The sequence below is a fragment of the Schistocerca piceifrons genome, chromosome 1 (assembly GCF_021461385.2).
Source record: "Schistocerca piceifrons isolate TAMUIC-IGC-003096 chromosome 1, iqSchPice1.1, whole genome shotgun sequence".
NCBI lineage: Eukaryota > Metazoa > Arthropoda > Insecta > Orthoptera > Acrididae > Schistocerca > Schistocerca piceifrons.
Window position 1 is genome coordinate 1,084,275,641 of NC_060138.1, and position 18,561 is coordinate 1,084,294,201.

General features: G+C 43.8%; 1 protein-coding gene across 1 annotated transcript in view; it reads right to left on the reverse strand.

Moving 5' to 3' along the window:
- LOC124773867 (protein halfway) overlaps positions 1–17,406 on the reverse strand; it is a 99,079-nt gene extending 81,673 nt beyond the window's left edge. The window contains exon 1 of the mRNA XM_047249442.1: positions 17,320–17,406. The gene's annotated coding sequence lies outside the window, so the exon portion shown is untranslated. The remainder of the gene's footprint in view (positions 1–17,319) is intronic.
- Between the last annotated feature and the right edge of the window lie 1,155 nt (positions 17,407–18,561).

Here is an 18,561-nt window from a genome sequence, read left to right on the forward strand (position 1 = left end):
GCAAATGCGTTTCTACCACTGTGCGCAGGACATCAGAGGGGAAGGCTTCGCGCTCTTATTTGTATGATGGAGGCTGTGTGACTTCGTGAGTGGTTTCGTTTTCGCTTGGTTACTTTTGTGTAGTGAGTGATTTGCAACTGTGCTGCAATTTGTGCTGTTGTTGGCCGCAATTTTCACAATCGCGATGGAGGCCTGCAAAGAGAATTTGGTCGTGGAAGTGCTGTTGAAAAGACCCTGTGAATGTTGCAGATGCTAGAATATGCTCTCGTCATTTCAAAGAAACTGATTGTGTTACAAACTATTGTTCCGAACTGTTAAATTTAGCCGGCAGTTGTGGCCGAGCGGTTCTAGGCGCTTCAGTCCGGAACCGCGCTGCTGCTACGGTCGCAGGTTCGAATCCTGCCTCGGGCTGGATGTGTGTGATGTCCTTAGGTTAGTTAGGTTTAAGTAGTTGTAAGTTCTAGGGGACTGATGACCTCAGATATTAAGTCCCGTAGTGCTCAGAGTCAATTGAACCATTTTTTTTTTTACTAAATTTACCACGGAAACGAGCGATTAAGAGTAATGTAATTTGCCTTGTTGTAGGAGTGCCAGTGTTAACGCACCACGTTAACAGGAGAAGCAAAAGAAAGTTTCAACAAAAGTGAGACCTATTGAAGAAGCACAATGACTTTGGGAGGGTTTTATAAGAGCTTTTCTAAGGACCTTGGATACTCGGATCTCACATCACACCACTGGGCTCCGAGAAGGAGCACAGAAAAAGTATCGATTGATTTTGGTATCGAGTACTTTTATCTCGATATCAATATTTTCCTACTCGACACCTTTCGAACGATACCTTTACTCATATCAGTACTTTATAGAAGATATTGTATCGAATGATCTTAGTAATGATTTATTACATTATTATTATATAACCAAAATTTTTGAGGCGTTACTGAGTTTCGATTCTTTTAACAACAGAACACGCTAACATCAACAGATAACAATTGATCGAGCGGTATGCGTGGGATGGGCAGATTGACTACACCAAAACATTTGCGACGGTTCGCCAAACTTGCCAAAGTGACGTTTGCAGTTCGTTTACTTTCTGCACTGGTGTTTAAAACAGTGTAAGTGTATGAAACATGAATCATCAAAAGGCGCTTGCAAACGTGAAACTTGGCCGTATTTTGATAAACTTGATAATAATGGGATGAGGTGCAAAACCTGTTTTAAAATGCCAAAGTCTTCTGGAAATACAATAAGAGAGAGAGAGAGAGCCATGCACCACGAAGGAATTATCCTAACGAGACGGGAATCGATAGATGTGATGTACATGTACAGACAAACAAATGGTTACAATTCAGAAAAACTGAATGATTTATTCAAATGAAAAAGCTTCACAAATTGAGCAATTCAATAACGCGCTGATTCACCTCTAGTCCTTATGCACGCATGCAAGTACTTATTCGGCTTGGCATTGGTTGACAGAGCTGCTGAATGTCCTCCTGAGGGATATCGTACCAAATCCTGCCCGACTGACGCGTTCGATCGTCAAAATCCTGAGCTGGTTGGAGAGCCCTACCCATAATTCTCCAAACGGTCTCAACGGCGAGGGATCCAGTGACATGACTGGCCAAGGTAGGGTTTGGAAAGTATGAAGACAACCAGTAGAAACTCTCGCTGTGTGCAGGTGGGTGTTATCTTGCTGAAATGCAAGGCCAAGATGGTTGCCGTGAAGGGCAACAAAATGGGACGCAGAATATCGTCGACGCATCGCTGTGTTGTAAATCTGCCGCAGGTTAGTATCCCACCACTTTCCGGTGTGTTGGTTGGTTGGTTGGTTGGTTTGGGGAAGGAGACCAGACAGCGTGGTCATCAGTCTCATCGGATTAGGGAAGGATGGGGAAGGAAGTCGTCCGTGCCCTTTCAGAGGAACCATCCCGGCATTTGCCTGGAGTGATTTAGGGAAATCACGGAAAACCTAAATCAGGATGGGCGGACGCGGGATTGAACCGTCGTCCTTCCGAATGCGAGTCCAGTGTCTAACCACTGCGCCACCTCGCTCGGTTTCCGGTGTCTCTTCAGACTCGTCTTCGGTATGGAAACTCATTGCCTGGAGTATAATTGTCCTCAGTGATGAGTTCCATTTCGAACTGAGACCCGACGACCAAAGATTTCTCACAGGCACAAAATACTAAAGAAGGACACAGAGACCAGACAAAAGGAACTAAAAGCACACAGAGTGTGACAGTGGTTGGCCGACCATAGAAACAGAAGAGGAAAAGCCTACTACCAAGAAATGCACTAGGAACCCCAATCTAAAACCGTAGGCCAAAGGCCGGACTCGACACAATAAAAGGAGACAAATGCTTAGATCGAGCGATAAAAGCCCCCTGCACGAACAAAACTCAATACTAAGTCTGCCATTGCAGTGTCATCCGATAAAAGTGCAGGGAGCGGATCAGGCGGCGCAAACGTCTGCCGGAGGCGAGTTAAAAACGGACAGTCGAACAACTTGTGCACCACCGTCAATGCCGAACCGCATCGACAGAGAGGTGGCTCCTCGCAGCGCAATAAATATCCGTGTGTCAGCCAAGTGTGGCCGATGCGAATGCGGCAGAGGACCACAGAGTTCCTGCGAGAAACCCGCAGAGAAGACTTCCACGCAGTTGTGCTCCCCTTGATGGCGCGGAGTTTATTGGGCGTAACTAAGCTGCGCCATTCAGCACCCAAATACTGAGAACTTTGCGGCGTTGACACCGATCGGAGGTAAGGTTCGGGTATTCCAATCTCCAGAAGCGGCTTACGAGTAACCTGTTTGGCTAGCCTCTCAACGAGTTCGTTTCCCGGGATTACAACATGCCTTGGGGTCCATACAAAGACAACTGAACGACCAGATCGTTCGAGGGCATAAACCAACTCCTGGATAGTTGCTACATGAGGTTGGCGGGGGTAGCACTGATCAATGGCCTGTAAACCACTCAATGAATCACTGCAGACCAGGTGGGACACACTGGGGCAGGAACGAATATGCTCAAAGGCACGAGAGATGGCCACCAGCTCAGCAGCGAGGACACTGCAGCCATCCGGCAAGGAGCGCAGTTCGATATGCGCCGAGTGAGCATAGGCATAGCCTACGCGACCATCAACCAGCGAGACGTCGGAATAGATGACTTCAGAACCCTGGGCCGCGTCAAGGATCGATAAAAAGTGATTGCGGAGTGCCTCAGGAGGAACGGAGTCCATGTTCTATATCGTTCCTTGTCATCTCCGTTACTTTTTTTTTTAATTCCTTGTAGGTTTTTATCGTCGTGGAACAAGGGACCGATGGCCTTGTAGTTTTGTCCCTTCAATCCCGCCGGCCGGGATGGCCGAGCGGTTCTAGGCGCTACAGTCGGGAACCGCGCGACCGCTACGATCGCAAGTTCGAATCCTGCCTCGGGCATGGATGTGTGTGATGTCCTTAGGTTAGTTAGGATTAGGAAGTTCTAAGTTCTAGGGGACTTATGACCTCAGAAGTTGAAGTCCCATAGTGCTCAGAGCCATTTGAACCTTCAATCCCCACAAACCAACCAACCAACAAAATACTACAGCATCTCTGAGGTCTTGTATTGGACATACCACGCATATATGAAACTTTACAGTGAGCTGCCCACTTGTATTTTACCTTTGTGTCTGTAGTGCTGTATTTATCCATAGTTACTGAGCGGTGAGACTTTGCTAGAATCATCATCAACGAACAATCTGTGAGTTTTCCTCATTCACCCCGACGTCCTGTCCATGTAGATAAATTCAAAACATGGCTGGCCATCAGATCCTTCTTCGCAACTAACAGAAGTTAACGTTACGCGGATTTCTTTTCTTCATCTTAGTTTTTGTAGCGTGGATATTCCTCTGTGTCGTAATGTACTTAGAATGGGGAAGTGTGAGTTTAGCTACGCGACAGAGGACATGTTTTTACCAAGACACCGCTCTGATACAGAGGTCATGAACTTTGACAGTCTGAGTTTTATCAACATGTCAACGCTGCTCCGTAAAAAGTTCTGCCTCTGCACTGTACTGCGCATTTAAACATCTTCCCAACCGCATAATGCAATAGCCAAATGTAGGTTAAATTTGGTGGCTACATAGGATTTACACTGCACTGTCCTTAAAACCAAAATTAATTATTTTTAGCGCGTTACCGCGTACTTTTGTAAAATAGTTCATTGCAATGATTAACAAATATTATTCTAGTCCTTTCTTGCATGTGCTCTAAACTCAATGAAGATTTGGCGAGAAGCAATAAAAAACAATACTACCTCAATGGCTTCATTAGTAACACACTATTTGTCAAATTGTACACCTTCAAATTATTTATCCCCAGACAATGATCATGAAATATCATAACTAAGGGTGATTCAAGAAGTTCTTCAGAAATATTTAAGTTTTTCGCAGTATCACAGGATATGCAATTTTGGATGATATTCATAATGCTGTCCACTACGCGCCATTGTATCCTTTTACTTCGTCGTTTTTTGTGTTTTCTGTAGTTCCCTAATTGTTTCTATATTCCTTGAGACGTGGTCCGTCCGTGCAACTAAATGAAGGCGGTTTGTCTTGCGCCATACGGGTTTGGTTCTTTTTATCCGTGAAGCATATTCAGTGGCGGTTTCGTGATATTATTCCATGCCTGTAGTCCTGAAGTTTTACTTAGTTGGCCTGCGTATGTCAGGATGTCCACATTTCGGCAGTTTCGAACACATTTCAATGGAACACTTCGGTTTCATTGTTTACTGCTTCATATTATTTCTTTTAGAGCTTGCCTCTCCAAAAACGTATTTTAGTCATAGTGGGTCTGAAAGAACTCTGCGGCTATACAGGAAATGCAAATAACGAGGAGGAGAGGACGTGGACAGTTTGGCGCATTAGATGGATTTACTTTTTCATTTTAACAGCAATTATTAACTCCATAATTTTTAGTGCTTCTTTCGTTCACTGCCTAGGTAACATCGATTCAGCATCTGAGTGATAGAATACATTCTTTGCTGCGTGGACCTCTTCTACATAGAAACAAAAATTAAAGTTTTGTTTTGAACAGTTTTAAACCCTATGCTCTTTCATTTTGTACACTAACTACTAAACTAAACCGGGAACGACCACAACATTTCAACACTCAGTGTACGAATACCAAATTGGATGGCGCTCTCGTCCACTAGGATGAAGATAAGCAGTTATTTTACTGGAAGAATTCTTCACTATAATACAACGCATTTCCCAATCCCATATAAAGGGTATTTCAAAGTCTTTGCACAGACGTCTAGAGATGACAGATCACGTCACGGCGGCCAAATTTTATTTGAAACGCTTCCCAGCAATGCTAGACGTCCTTTACTATTCACCAGGCCTGAGACGGTGGCATTTCACCGACCTGTCATGGTCTACTAACCAGGAGTGCAGCATACTACCTCTCCTAGTAAACTGACTCAGTGACTTTTATAAGAATCAGTGGGAAAAGATATTTTAGAAGCGACTCAGGAGCTTGAACTCTGCTCGGTTTACCGCCTTTCACGCGAGAGGTGACTGGATCATAGGCAACACAAACTGCACATGTGTACGTGGCCAGGGAAGGGGAAAGAAGGTTATTGCATCCGGCTTATGACGACAACGTACAGGAGGTCGAGCGTTCAGGACTTGTAAGTGGGCATCCAGAGCTGCCGTTAAATGACAGAACATGAAGTTAGGTAAAATAAAGAGAATATATTTCAGTGTACGGTATACAAGAGGCGCACCTAGGTTAGGAAGTTGCCAGGGTTAGGCCAGTCTAGGCGGTCGAACAACTAATTTTGTGGGCCACGAATGGGGAGGCGGTTCATTTTAATTGGTGTCGGTAGCAGGACATGGAATGCAGAGCCTCCTAAGAAGACGTCTATTGTGCTGGAGGTCTGGATCACAAGAGAGAGAGGCAACTGTGTTCTGCACTATAGGATCCTCCAGAGTCGGCACACGTGACCTGTATCCTACGCACGCTATTGGCTAAAACCGATGGCGTGAATTCGATAGCAGTTTCAGCAGAGGGCTCAAGGCGTCTCTTGTCAGCAGCTTCAACTGGACAGAACTGCCGCGGTTCCGAAAGGCAGGCAACTTGTGTCACGTAGACACACTGGAAGTTCCTCTGGGAGATTTGACTGGGCCTTTGAAATAAAATTTTTAAACCAATTCCCTACAATATTCCTCGACTGGCTGCCACCCTGTACACATGAATGCCGTACCTGTCTATGCCCCGCCACCCCTCAGAGCATAACCAGCCGTAAACGATGGCTACTAGTGTCGCTGAGAAGCAACAACGAACAGTACAATGGGAAAACGAAATTGCCATTGCAACCTAAATTGGTTTAAAATACCACCAGGCACAAAAACATGTTTCAAACACGGCTCTACGATCGGTTAGTAATCACTCATATGGGTATGAGCACCCATGAACAATGACATTATCGCCGTTAGAACAGGCCAGACATCCAATTTCCTATTTCAGTACCATAAGACCTACAAGAGCTCAAATTAAAAATTTAGAAAATAAACAGACACAAAAAAACCTCTGTTGTTGTTGTTGTTGTGGTCTTCAGTCCTGAGACTGGTTTGATGCAGCTCTCCATGCTACTCTATCCTGTGCAAGCTTCTTCATCTCCCAGTACCTCCTGCAACCTACATCCTTCTGAATCTGCTTAGTGTATTCATCTCTTGGTCTCCCCCTATGATTTTTACCCTCCACGCTGCCCTCCAATACTAAATTGGTGATCCCTTGATGCCTCAGAACATGTCCTACCAACCGATCCCTTCTTCTGGTCAAGTTGTGCCACAAACTTCTCCCCAATCCTATTCAATACTTCCTCATTAGTTATGTGATCTACCCATCTAATCTTCAGCATTCTTCTGTAGCACCACATTTCAAAAGCTTCTATTCTCTTCTTGTCCAAACTATTTACCGTCCATGTTTCACTTCCATACATGGCTACACTCCATACAAATACTTTCAGAAACGACTTCCTGACACTTAAATCTATACTCGATGTTAACAAAGTTCTCTTCTTCAGAAACGCTTTCCTTGCCATTGCCAGTCTACATTTTATATCCTCTCTACTTCGTCCATCATCAGTTATTTTGCTCCCCAAATAGCAAAACTCCTTTACTACTTTAAGTGGCTCATTTCCTAATCTAATACCCTCAGCATCACCCGACTTAACTCGACTACATTCCATTATCCTCGTTTTGGTTTTGTTGATGTTCATTTTATATCCACCCTTCAAGACACCATCCATTCCGTTCAACTTCTCTTCCAAGTCCTTTGCTGTCTCTGCCAGAATTACAATGTCATCGGCGAACCTCAAAGTTTTTATTTCTTCTCCATGGATTTTAATACCTACTCCAAATTTTTCTTTTGTTTCCTTTACTGCTTGCTCAATATAGAGATTGAATAACATCGGGGAGAGGCTACAACCCTGTCTTACTCCCTTCCCAACCACTGCTTCCCTTTCATGTCCCTCAACTCTTATAACTGCCATCTGGTTCCTGTACAAGTTGTAAATAGCCTATCGCTCCCTGTATTTTACCCCTGCCACCTTTAGAATTTGAAAGAGAGTATTCCAGTCAACATTGTCAAAAGCTTTCTCTAAGTCTACAAATGCTAGAAACGTAGGTTTGCCTTTCCTTAACCTTTCTTCTAAGATAACTCGTAAGGTCAGTATTTCCTCACGTGTTCCAGTATTTCTACGGAATCCAAACTGATCTTCCCCGAGGTCGGCTTCTACTAGTTTTTCCATTCGTCTGTAAAGAATTCGTGTTAGTATTTTGCAGCTGTGACTTATTAAACTGATTGTTCGGTAATTTTCACATCTGTGAACACCTGCTTTCTTTGGGATTGGAATTATTATATTCTTCTTGAAGTCTGAGGGTATTTCGCCTGTTTCATACATCTTGCTCACCAGATGGTAGAGTTTTGTCAGGACTGGCTCTCCCAAGGCCGTCAGTAGTTCCAATGGAATGTTGTCTACCCCGGGGGCCTTGTTTCGACTCAGGTCCTTCAGTGCTCTGTCAAACTCCTCACGCAGTATCGTATCTCCCATTTCATCTTCATCTACATCCTCTTCCATTTCCATAATATTGTCCTCAAGTGCATCGCCCTTGTATAGACCCTCTATATACTCCTTCCACCTTCCTGCTTTCCCTTCTTTGCTTAGAACTGGGTTTCCATCTGAGCTCATGATGTTCATACATGTGGTTCTCTTATCTCCAAAGGTCTCTTTAATTTTCCTGTAGGCAGTATCTATCTTACCCCTAGTGAGATAAGCCTCTACATCCTTACATTTGTCCTCTAGCCATCCCTGCTTAGCCATTTTGCACTTCCTGTCGATCTCATTTTTGAGACGTTTGTATTCCTTTTTGCCTGCTTCATTTACTGCATTTTTATATTTTCTCCTTTCATCAATTAAATTCAATATTTCTTCTGTTACCCAAGGATTTCTACTAACCCTCTTCTTTTTACCTACTTGATCCTCTGCTGCATTCACTACTTCATCCCTCAGACCTACCCATTCTTCTTCTACTGTATTTCTTTCCCCCATTCCTCTTAATTGTTCCCTTATGCTCTCCCTGAAACTCTGTACAACCTCTGGTTCTTTCAGTTTATCCAGGTCCCATCTCCTTACATTCCCACCTTTTTGCAGTTTCTTCAGTTTTAATCTACAGGTCATAACCAATAGATTGTGGTCAGAGTCCACATCTGCCCCTGGAAACGTTTTACAATTTAAAACCTGGTTCCTAAATCTCTGTCTTACCATTATATAATCTATCTGATACCTTTTAGTATCTCCAGGGTTCTTCCATGTATACAACCTTCTATCATGATTCCTAAACCAAGTGTCAGCTATGATTAAGTTGTGCTCTGTGCAAAATTCTATCAGGCGGCTTCCTCTTTCATTTCTTAGCCCCAATCCATATTCACCTACTATGTTTCCTTCTCTCCCTTTTCCTACACTCGAATTCCAGTCACCCATGACTATTAAATTTTCGTCTCCCTTCACTATCTGAATAATTTCTTTTATTTCATCATACATTTCTTCGATTTCTTCGTCATCTGCAGAGCTAGTTGGCATATAAACTTGTACTACTGTAGTAGGTGTGGGCTTCGTATCTATCTTGGCCACAATAATGCGTTCACTATGCTGTTTGTAGTAGCTTACCCGCATTCCTATTTTCCTATTCATTATTAAACCTACTCCTGCATTACCCCTATTGGACTTTGTGTTTATAACCCTGTAGTCACCTGACCAGAAGTCTTGTTCCTCCTGCCACCGAACTTCACTAATTCCCACTATATCTAACTTTAACCTATCCATTTCCCTTTTTAAATTTTCTACCCTACCTGCCCGATTAAGGGATCTGACATTCCACGCTCCGATCCGTAGAACGCCAGTTTTCTTTCTCCTGATAACGACATCCTCTTGAGTAGTCCCCGCCCGGAGATCCGAATGGGGGACTATTTTACCTCCGGAATATTTTACCCAAGAGGACGCCATCATCATTTAATCATACAGTAAAGCTGCATGCCCTCGCGAAAAATTACGGCCGTAGTTTCCCCTTGCTTTCAGCCGTTCGCAGTACCAGCACAGCAAAGCCGTTTTGGCTATTGTTACAAGGCCAGATCAGTCAATCATCCAGACTGTTGCCCTTGCAACTACTGAAAAGGCTGCTGCCCCTCTTCAGGAACTACACGTTTGTCTGGCCTCTCAACAGATACCCCTCCGTTGTGGTTGTACCTACGGTGCGGCTATCTGTATCGCTGAGGCACGCAAGCCTCCCCACCAACGGCAAGGTCCATGGTTCATGGGGGGGGTCCTCTAAAAAAGTAAAAAAAATATTTATTGGCCCTTTAAGTTTAATACACATAAGTAATATTTTGATCTAAGCGTCGTCGCGTCGAGGGTCCGCTAGTAAATAAAACAAAAAAGGTTAATAGCAGGTATCCTTTCTATACTCTGTTCGTCGTAAGAATAAAACTCGTGTAAATAAATAAAGCGCGATGATTGTTCAGACAGCCTAGCATATGTACACTGGTGCTGTTACGCTTACACTGTAAACACACATCAAAAAAGAAGTTTTGCATCTCGTCGGTTCCGAGAGTTCCGGAATTGCAATAGAGATCAACATAAACATCATATCTGCCCTTTTTATTGCTCATGAAAACCACATATTGCATGCTGTACCACTATACACCGAGACCTTCAGAGGTGGTGGTCCAGACTGCTGTACACACTGGTACCTCTAATACCCAGTAGCACGTCCGCTTGCAGTGATGCATGCCTGTATTCGTCGTAGCATACTATCCACAAGTTCTTTAAGGAACCGTTGGTCCAAATTGTCCCACTCCCCAACGGCGGTACGGCAGAGATCCCTCAAAGTGGTTGGTGGATCACGTTGTTCATAAACAGGCCTTTTCAATCTATCCCAGGCATGTTTGATACGGTTCATGTCTAAAGAACACGCTGGCCACTCTAGTCAAGGGATGTCGTCGTTATCCTGAAGGAAGTCATTCACAAGATGTGCACAATGGAGGCGCGAATTGTCGTCCATGAAGACGAATGCCTCGCCAATATGCTACCGATGCGGCTGCACTATCGGTCGGAAGATGGCATTCACGTATCGTACAGCCATTACGGCGCGTTCCATGACCAACAGCGGTATACGTCGGCCCCAAATAATGCCACCGCAAAACAGCAGGGAACCTGCATCTTGCTGCACTCGCTGGACAATGTGTCTAAGGCGTTCAGCCTCAACGGGTTGCCTCCAAACACGTCTCCGACGATTGTCTGGTTGAAGGCATATGCGATACTCATGGGTGAAGAGAACGTGATGCCAATCCTGAGCGGTCCATTCGGCATCTTGTTGGCACCATCTGTACCTCACTGCATGGTGTCATGGTTTCAAAGATGGACTACGCCATGGACATTTTGAGTGAAAAAAAATGGTTCAACTGGCTCTAAGCACTATGGGACATCTGAGGTCATCAGTCCCCTAGACTTAGAACTACTTAAAGGTCATCAGTCCCCTGGACTTAGAATTACTTAAACCTAAGGACATCACACTCATCCATGCCCGAGGCAGGATTCGAACCAGCGCTCGTAGCAGCATCGCGGTTCCGGACTGAAGTGCCTAGAACCGCTCGTGAGCAAAGTTGCGCATCATGCAGCCTACTGCGGCACGAAAAACATTATTCAACATGGTGGCGTTGCTATCAGGGTTCCTCCGAGCCATAGTCCGTAGACAGCGGTCATCCAGCGCAGTAGTATCCCTTGGGCGGCCTGAGCAAGGCATGTCATCGACAGTTCCTGTCTCTCTGTATCTCCTCCATATTCGAACAACATCGCTTGGTTCACTCTGAGACGCGTGGACACTTCCCTTGTTGAGAACCCTTCCTGGAACAAAGTAACGATGCGGACGCGATCGAACCGCGGTATTGACCGTCTAGGCGTGGTTGAGCTACAGACGATACGAGCCGTTTACCTCCTTCCTAGTGGAATGACTGGAACTGATCGGCTGTCGGACTCCGTCCAATAGGCGCTGTTCATGCTTCGTTGTTTACATCTGTGGAAGGGTTTAGTGACATCTCTGAACAGTCAAAGGGACTGTGTCTGTGATACACAATCCACAGTCAACGTCTATCTTCACGAGTTCTGGGAACGGGGTGATGCAAAACTTTTCTTGATGTGTGTATTAGATATCTTATTACTACTTTACATTAAATGAAACTTTAATATATTATAATGTATTAATAGCCATCAACGGTTTCTTAATCACGCTTTAGCTATGTAGTTTTTATTTAAAAAGTCGTGTACAGTGCTGTGCTCTGATTATCGCGCTGTTAATACGCAATATGAAAATGGATGAGGCTGCTACATTCTCCGTACTGTAAAACGGTTAAAATGTGCCGAAAATAGGTTGTTCGTAATGTTTTTCATAAATTTACAGAAAAATCGGCTTTGAAGTTTTCCGAGGGACTGTATTTGATACAGTCAAGACACAAAGCAAACTGGATGCACAGCGGAATCAGTAGCGTAGTATATTGATAACCTAGTGCAGTTCACAGATCGCTGGTTCAAGTCTTGTCTGTCATTTATTTCGTTCAATTTTAAATACTTACATCTCGTAATTCTAAAATTCATCATCATTTTTATGAATAATGCACATCTTCTTGTTTCTAATTACACACTGCACGCGAAATTCCTGTTTTCATTTGAAATATAAATTCTTAATTACCCATATTTTATGAAAATTGTTAATACAGGATGCTTAAATTAAGAAAGCATGTCAATTTAATTTTTAGGGCACAAACGAAAAACCAAATACTCTTTAATTGGACTATGTCCATTGTTTTATACAACATATGTGGCCTCACATGAACCAGATTGGTAAGTGTCGTAGAAACATGAAAAGCAATCATTTTCACAGCATCGAGCACACCGTACAAAAGCTGCATTTTTACATTTGCCACTGTACCATTGCAATATAAATCCAGCTGATCCGGAGTTAACGGGAATTGGCCCGAGAAATAACAAGACTTACGCTACCAGATGTACTGGAAGTAACGGACGCAGCTTTTTCACAAGTCACTGCCGAACGGTGACAGAATATACAACGGCACGTAATAGGAGAAATGCGCAGCCTGGATGTCTTCGTAGATTCTGTTGTTGATCGACTCGTTATCAACGTATCAGATGACAATTCCAGAATTGAAATCTATTTCTCGGATTAGGGCAAGGAAGGATCTAAGAGACTGCCAGACGACTGACTGCAATTAATGTGAAGAAGTGTTTTTAACAATGGAAGAAATTTACCACATCCAAAAATATATCACAGATTGCAAAAAAGTTATCGATGACCAAACAGTACTGTGCAATAAAACGCTATTTAACACTCTTAAACTAATTATCAGACAAAAACAAATACGCACACACACACACACACACACACACACACACACACACAGGCTCGCGTGTATATGTACGTGTGCGCGCGCTGAATGAAAACAAACGGAACAGATTCACAGTTCGCGGACGTCGAACCAAAATAAAACAGTGAACTAACGGCAGTCGGAAGCGCATCAGGAACATGAATTTGTGCAGTTAAACGCATGTTTACGTCACAGGAATATAGCAAGACGCACATTCACAAACGAGCAGCAGAAAACGTGAGTAAACATTGTCAAAACGCGAAACATAGCTCGCCGTACCTAAGCTTCACCAAACGTTTAGCTGCGTCCACAGCTTCAGCTCAGCTACACAAAAACACGTTTGGGACACAAAAGCAAACTTGCCACAGCACAGGACAAGCCAAATACTACAATGGCAGGCAAATATTAAACGAGTTCTACCCGAACATAAAGTTTAGACATTAGATTATTAAAAAAGAATCGATGCAAACGTTTTCTAACATCCTTCATGTTTGCAGATGACATGAGGTACTAATTTAGACCCGAGAATGATTTCAGTTGGCAGCCAAAGGTGACACACAATGTAAAATAAATTGTAAAGTGCGCATATACTTTAAATAACATCAATGTCTGATGCAAAATATTTCCTAACTTAAACATAATCTGAATATATGCATTCCAGAAAAATAAAAGGAAGAAAAAAAAAACACTGAGGATGCCACAGATGAGGTGAAACATGTTTGGGTGTTAAAACAAACCGATAATTTGTGTACTTGCAAAAAGGCGAACCCACCCTTAACTCATTATTATTTTATGGGAGCACAAGAACTGAGCTCAAAACTCCAATATTATAATTACGAGAGTTACTTTCAAAAGTTACAGAATACTGCGGCAGACTTTTATTGAACATGACTTTTATTGAACGCTACACTATACTTCAAAACGAAACAGATACAAGACACTGTTTTTCAAAACAAGTCACCAAGTCTCTTTAAACGACTGTCAAAACGTTCTACCAATCGTTTAATTTCGCGATGACAGAAATCCGCTTCTTGATCACGGGGCCATTCGAGAACCGCTGAGTGAACGTTCTCAACGTCGGAAAGGCTGCAATTTCTCCGAATCAGTTCCTCGATTGCCCGGGCAATATCGTCTGTGGTCCATGTCTATGGCCTTCCTTCCCTCTGCATCAACCCACCTCTCTGCAGTCTCGGTCAAACTGTTGTTACTATTTTGGCACTGCTGGACGCAAACTGCATTTCGTTTATGTATCGCCACAGTTAAGGTGTTTTGCCCCACAAGAATCCTGTCGTACCTCGCAATTCAACTTTGGATCACATTTACAGTTATCTCGCCATTTCACTCCCACACTGTGAAGCACCTGTCATCGTACGCCAGCAAAAATCTGTACTCCGTTCTTCTGACAATGCGCCACTCTTGTTTGTTGGTTGATTGATTGATCTTGGGAAGGGAACCAAACAGCGAGGTCATTTCCCACATCGCATTAGGAAAGGATGGGGAAGGAAGTCGGCCGTGCCCTTTCAAAGGAACCATTTCGGCATTTGCCTGAAGCGATCTAGGGAACTCACGGAAAATCTAAATCAGGATGGCCAGTCGGGGGGTTTGAACCGTCGTCCTCCCGAATGCGATTCCAGTGTGCTAACCACTGTGCCACCTCTCTCGGTCATTCATGCTGCGCAAAGGTCTTAGTGTGGGACAACATGTGTAACTTACTTTTTGAAGTCCCCTCGTGGACCAGAAATACACTAATGACCATTTAAATTGCTACACCAAGAAGAAATGCAGATGGTAATCGGGTATTCATCGCACAATTATATTATACTAGAACAGACGTGTGATTACATTTTCACGCAATTTGGGTGCATAGATCCTGAGAAATCAGTACCCAGAACAACCACCTCTGGCCGTAATAACGGCCTTGATACGCCTGGGCATTGAGTCAAACAGAGCTTGGATGGCGTGTACAGGTACAGCTGCCCATGCAGCTTCAACACGATACCACAGTTCATCAAGAGTAGTGACTGGCGTATTGTGACGAGCCAGTTGCTCGGCCATCATTGATCAGACGTTTTCAGTTGGTGAGAGATCTGGAGAATGTGCTGGCCAGGGCAGCAGTCGAACATTTTCTGTATCCACAAAGGCCCGTACAGGACCTGCAACATGCGGTCGTGCATTATCCTGCTGAAATGTAGGGTTTCGCTGGGATCGAATGAAGGGTAGAGCCACGGGTCGCAACACATCTGAAATGTAACGTCCAGTGTTCAAAATGCCGTCAATGCGAACAAGAGGTGACCGAGACGTGTAACCAATGGCACCCCATACCATCACGCCAGGTGGTACGCCAGTATGGCGATAACGAATACACGCTTCCAATGTGCGTGCACCGCGATGTCACCAAACACGGATGCGACCATCATGATGCTGTAAACAGAACCTGGATTCATCTGACAAAAATGACGTTTTGCCATTCGTGCATCCAGGTTCGTCGTTAAATACACCATCGCAGGTGCTCCAGTCTGTGATGCTGCGTCAAGGGTAACCGCAGCCATGGTCTCCGAGCTGATAGTCCATGCTGAAGCAAACGTCGTCGAATTGTTCGTGCAGATGATTGTTGTCTTGCAAACGTCCCCATCTGTTGACTCAGGGATCGAGACGTGGCTGAAAGATCCGTTTCAGCCATGCGGATAAGTTGCCTGTCATATCGACTGCTAGTGATACGAGGCCGTTGGGATCCAGCACGGCGTTCCGTATAACCCTCCTGAACCCATCGATTCCATATTCTGCTAACAGTCATTGGATTTCGACCAACGCGAGCACCAATGTCGTGATACGATAAACCGCAATCGCGGTAGGCTACAATCCGACCTTTATCAAAGTCGGAAACGTGATGCTACGCATTTCTCCTCCTTACACGAGGCATCACAACAGCGTTTCACCAGGCAACTGCTGTTTGTGTATAGAAATCGTTTGGAAACTTTCTTCATGTCAGCACATTGTAGGTGTCGCCACCGGCGCCAACCTTGTGTGAATGCTCTGAAAAGCTAATCATTTGCATATCACAGCATCTTCTTCCTGTCGGTTAAATTTTGCTTCCGTAGCACGTCATCTTCGGGGTGTAGCAATTTTAATGGCCAGTAGTGTAGCTTTCACAAAGATTTAAAGTCACTTACTCCGGTTCACAGAGGTGTCCACTATTCGGCTATACACATTTTGAATAACATAGCAGACCATAAAAAGTTTAACTTATAATACAGTTCAGTTGGAGAAGAGTCTAAACGACTTATTGGTGGCCAACTCCTTCTACTTTACTGATGAATTTCTTAGCCGAACCACTGATGACAGTATGTTATTAATAATATCGCATAATGTGAATATTGCGTACAATCTGACTTCTGTACAAATTTTGTGCAGTAATGCAATAATTGTAAATATGTGCTGTAAATTCTTTTAAATATTTTTATACAATAGGCCTACCCTAAGAATTATCATATGCACCAAGTACATTGTACATTTAATATTTGATGACAAGTTTTTTACTATTTTTAATTGTAAATACGCTTACGACTTTTTCCCCGATTTCACATCCATAAGAGCAATTTCATTTGGGACATGTGGAAGGTGCATTAGCATATGTATTCGAATTTTGTAAATACTTATTGTGTACTCTCCTTTCGTGACATGTTCCACACCCCAGAGGATCTCCTCATTATGGATCAATTGGGACGAAAAGTACATCTAATCGTGTCATCTAATCTAATCTTTCCTCCTCTACGCGTATCACGGAGTTGACACGACTGTCAATCACTTTTCCCATGCGCCATTTGTCACTGGAACACTGAAGAGTGGAATGGATTCTGGTGCCAGAAATACTCTCCAACGTCATTGTAAAGTGGCTTGCGGAATATAAACATACAGTCTATGCCTAAGGTGTCGCTGGATGGAAGAATTGGTCAATTACGTGGTCGACACTCCCCTGTCCTGGTCGTTGTCTTCGGTTTCAAAACGGGAACTGCCGAGTCTCCTATAAGAGATTCTTCACGTTGACACAAATCTTTCTGAATCTCTATCAAGTTCTACCACCAAAGAAACGTCTTTGGCACCTGTAGGGAATCGAATATGTCTCTTCTGTATAGTTAACCATTTAAAAACGCCTTACACGGCGTTTCTTACAGACAAACATCATGTCATTACCTTGTAAGCGGAAAAAATTATTGAAGCTGTGCACATTATTTCTTACTGAGAGTTTGTCACATGCTACGGAACACGGAGAACTTAGGCGACAATAACCTGTTATAGGCGCTGGCCGCCCGTTCGCTATCGCAGCAATATTCGCACACATGCACACATACCTTATCTGGGTAGGCGAGTAAACAGCTGCGTCTGTTTGGCTTGGGCTGAGCAGCAGTGCTGTAGCGCTGAGCCGAGGATCTGTGCTGGCTAAGCACTTACTTCTAAACGGGAGCCGCTCCGTGCGCCTCTGGCTCAGCGCCATGTGTACGTGACGCGTGCAAACAACAACATACTACGCCAAGGACACTGAAGGACTATAGTTCGAGTTAGAAGTGTATGCAAGTAACATATATACGTGTAATTATGAGCCAAAACATTATGGTCACTGTCCACTGCTGCCTCAGAGCTCCTATACAGTGGTGGAAATCAGTATAAAGGCATAGATATTTGAAGGAAAATTAACATTGTAAGCTGGAATAGTTGTGCACAGTGTATATGCAATAGTATGAGATTCATTATACCAACAGAGGTAGGCAAATGGTACCGCCTTTGATGTCAGTAGTACAGTACATAACAAGACATCAACGATTCATACGGCAGGGGCGGCTCTGGGCGGTGCTAGCGTGTTCGTAAGTGCCCTCACTGCAGTTCGGAAACAGACACCATTAGTGACAGAGCGTGTTGTATACATAAGCCATGACTGTGGCAATACCACACGGAAAACGTTTATCATGTGATTAAAAAGCAAAAATTGGTGTGTACAAGGAAGTGAGACTCTCTAATCGCCAAGAAGTCGAACCATTCAAGAACAGTGATTGATAATTTCGTTAGATTGGGCGCACGTTTGGACAGAACGGAAAATATGCGCAAAGTGGAGTTTCATCCGAGGCATCGAAAAGATTACTTTTGCGCAAATCAAGGACAACAAAACGTTATTCTTCTCAACTTGTTGCTGATTTACAGCTGCCACTAACTACCAGACGTGCATGACAAATTTTGTCAAAAGACAAACATCTTGCATTCAAAGACCGACTGTAGAAACCTGCTCTGACACTTAAACACGCTACACTGAAATTCGCTGAAAAACATACGTCATGGATTTAAGAAAGAACTAAGATGATCTTCAGTGATGGGAAGAAGTTTGAATTAGATTGGCCAAATGGATTCCAGTATTATTGGCATGATCTGAGAACAAAACTGCAGGCACGGGAGGGGAGGAGGAGGAGATTAGTGTTTAACGTCCCGTCGACAACGAGATCATTAGAGACGGAGCGCAAGCTCGGGTGAGGGAAGGATGGGGAAGGGAATCGGCCGTGCCCTTTTCAAAGGAACCATCCCGGCATTTGCCTGAAGCGATTTAG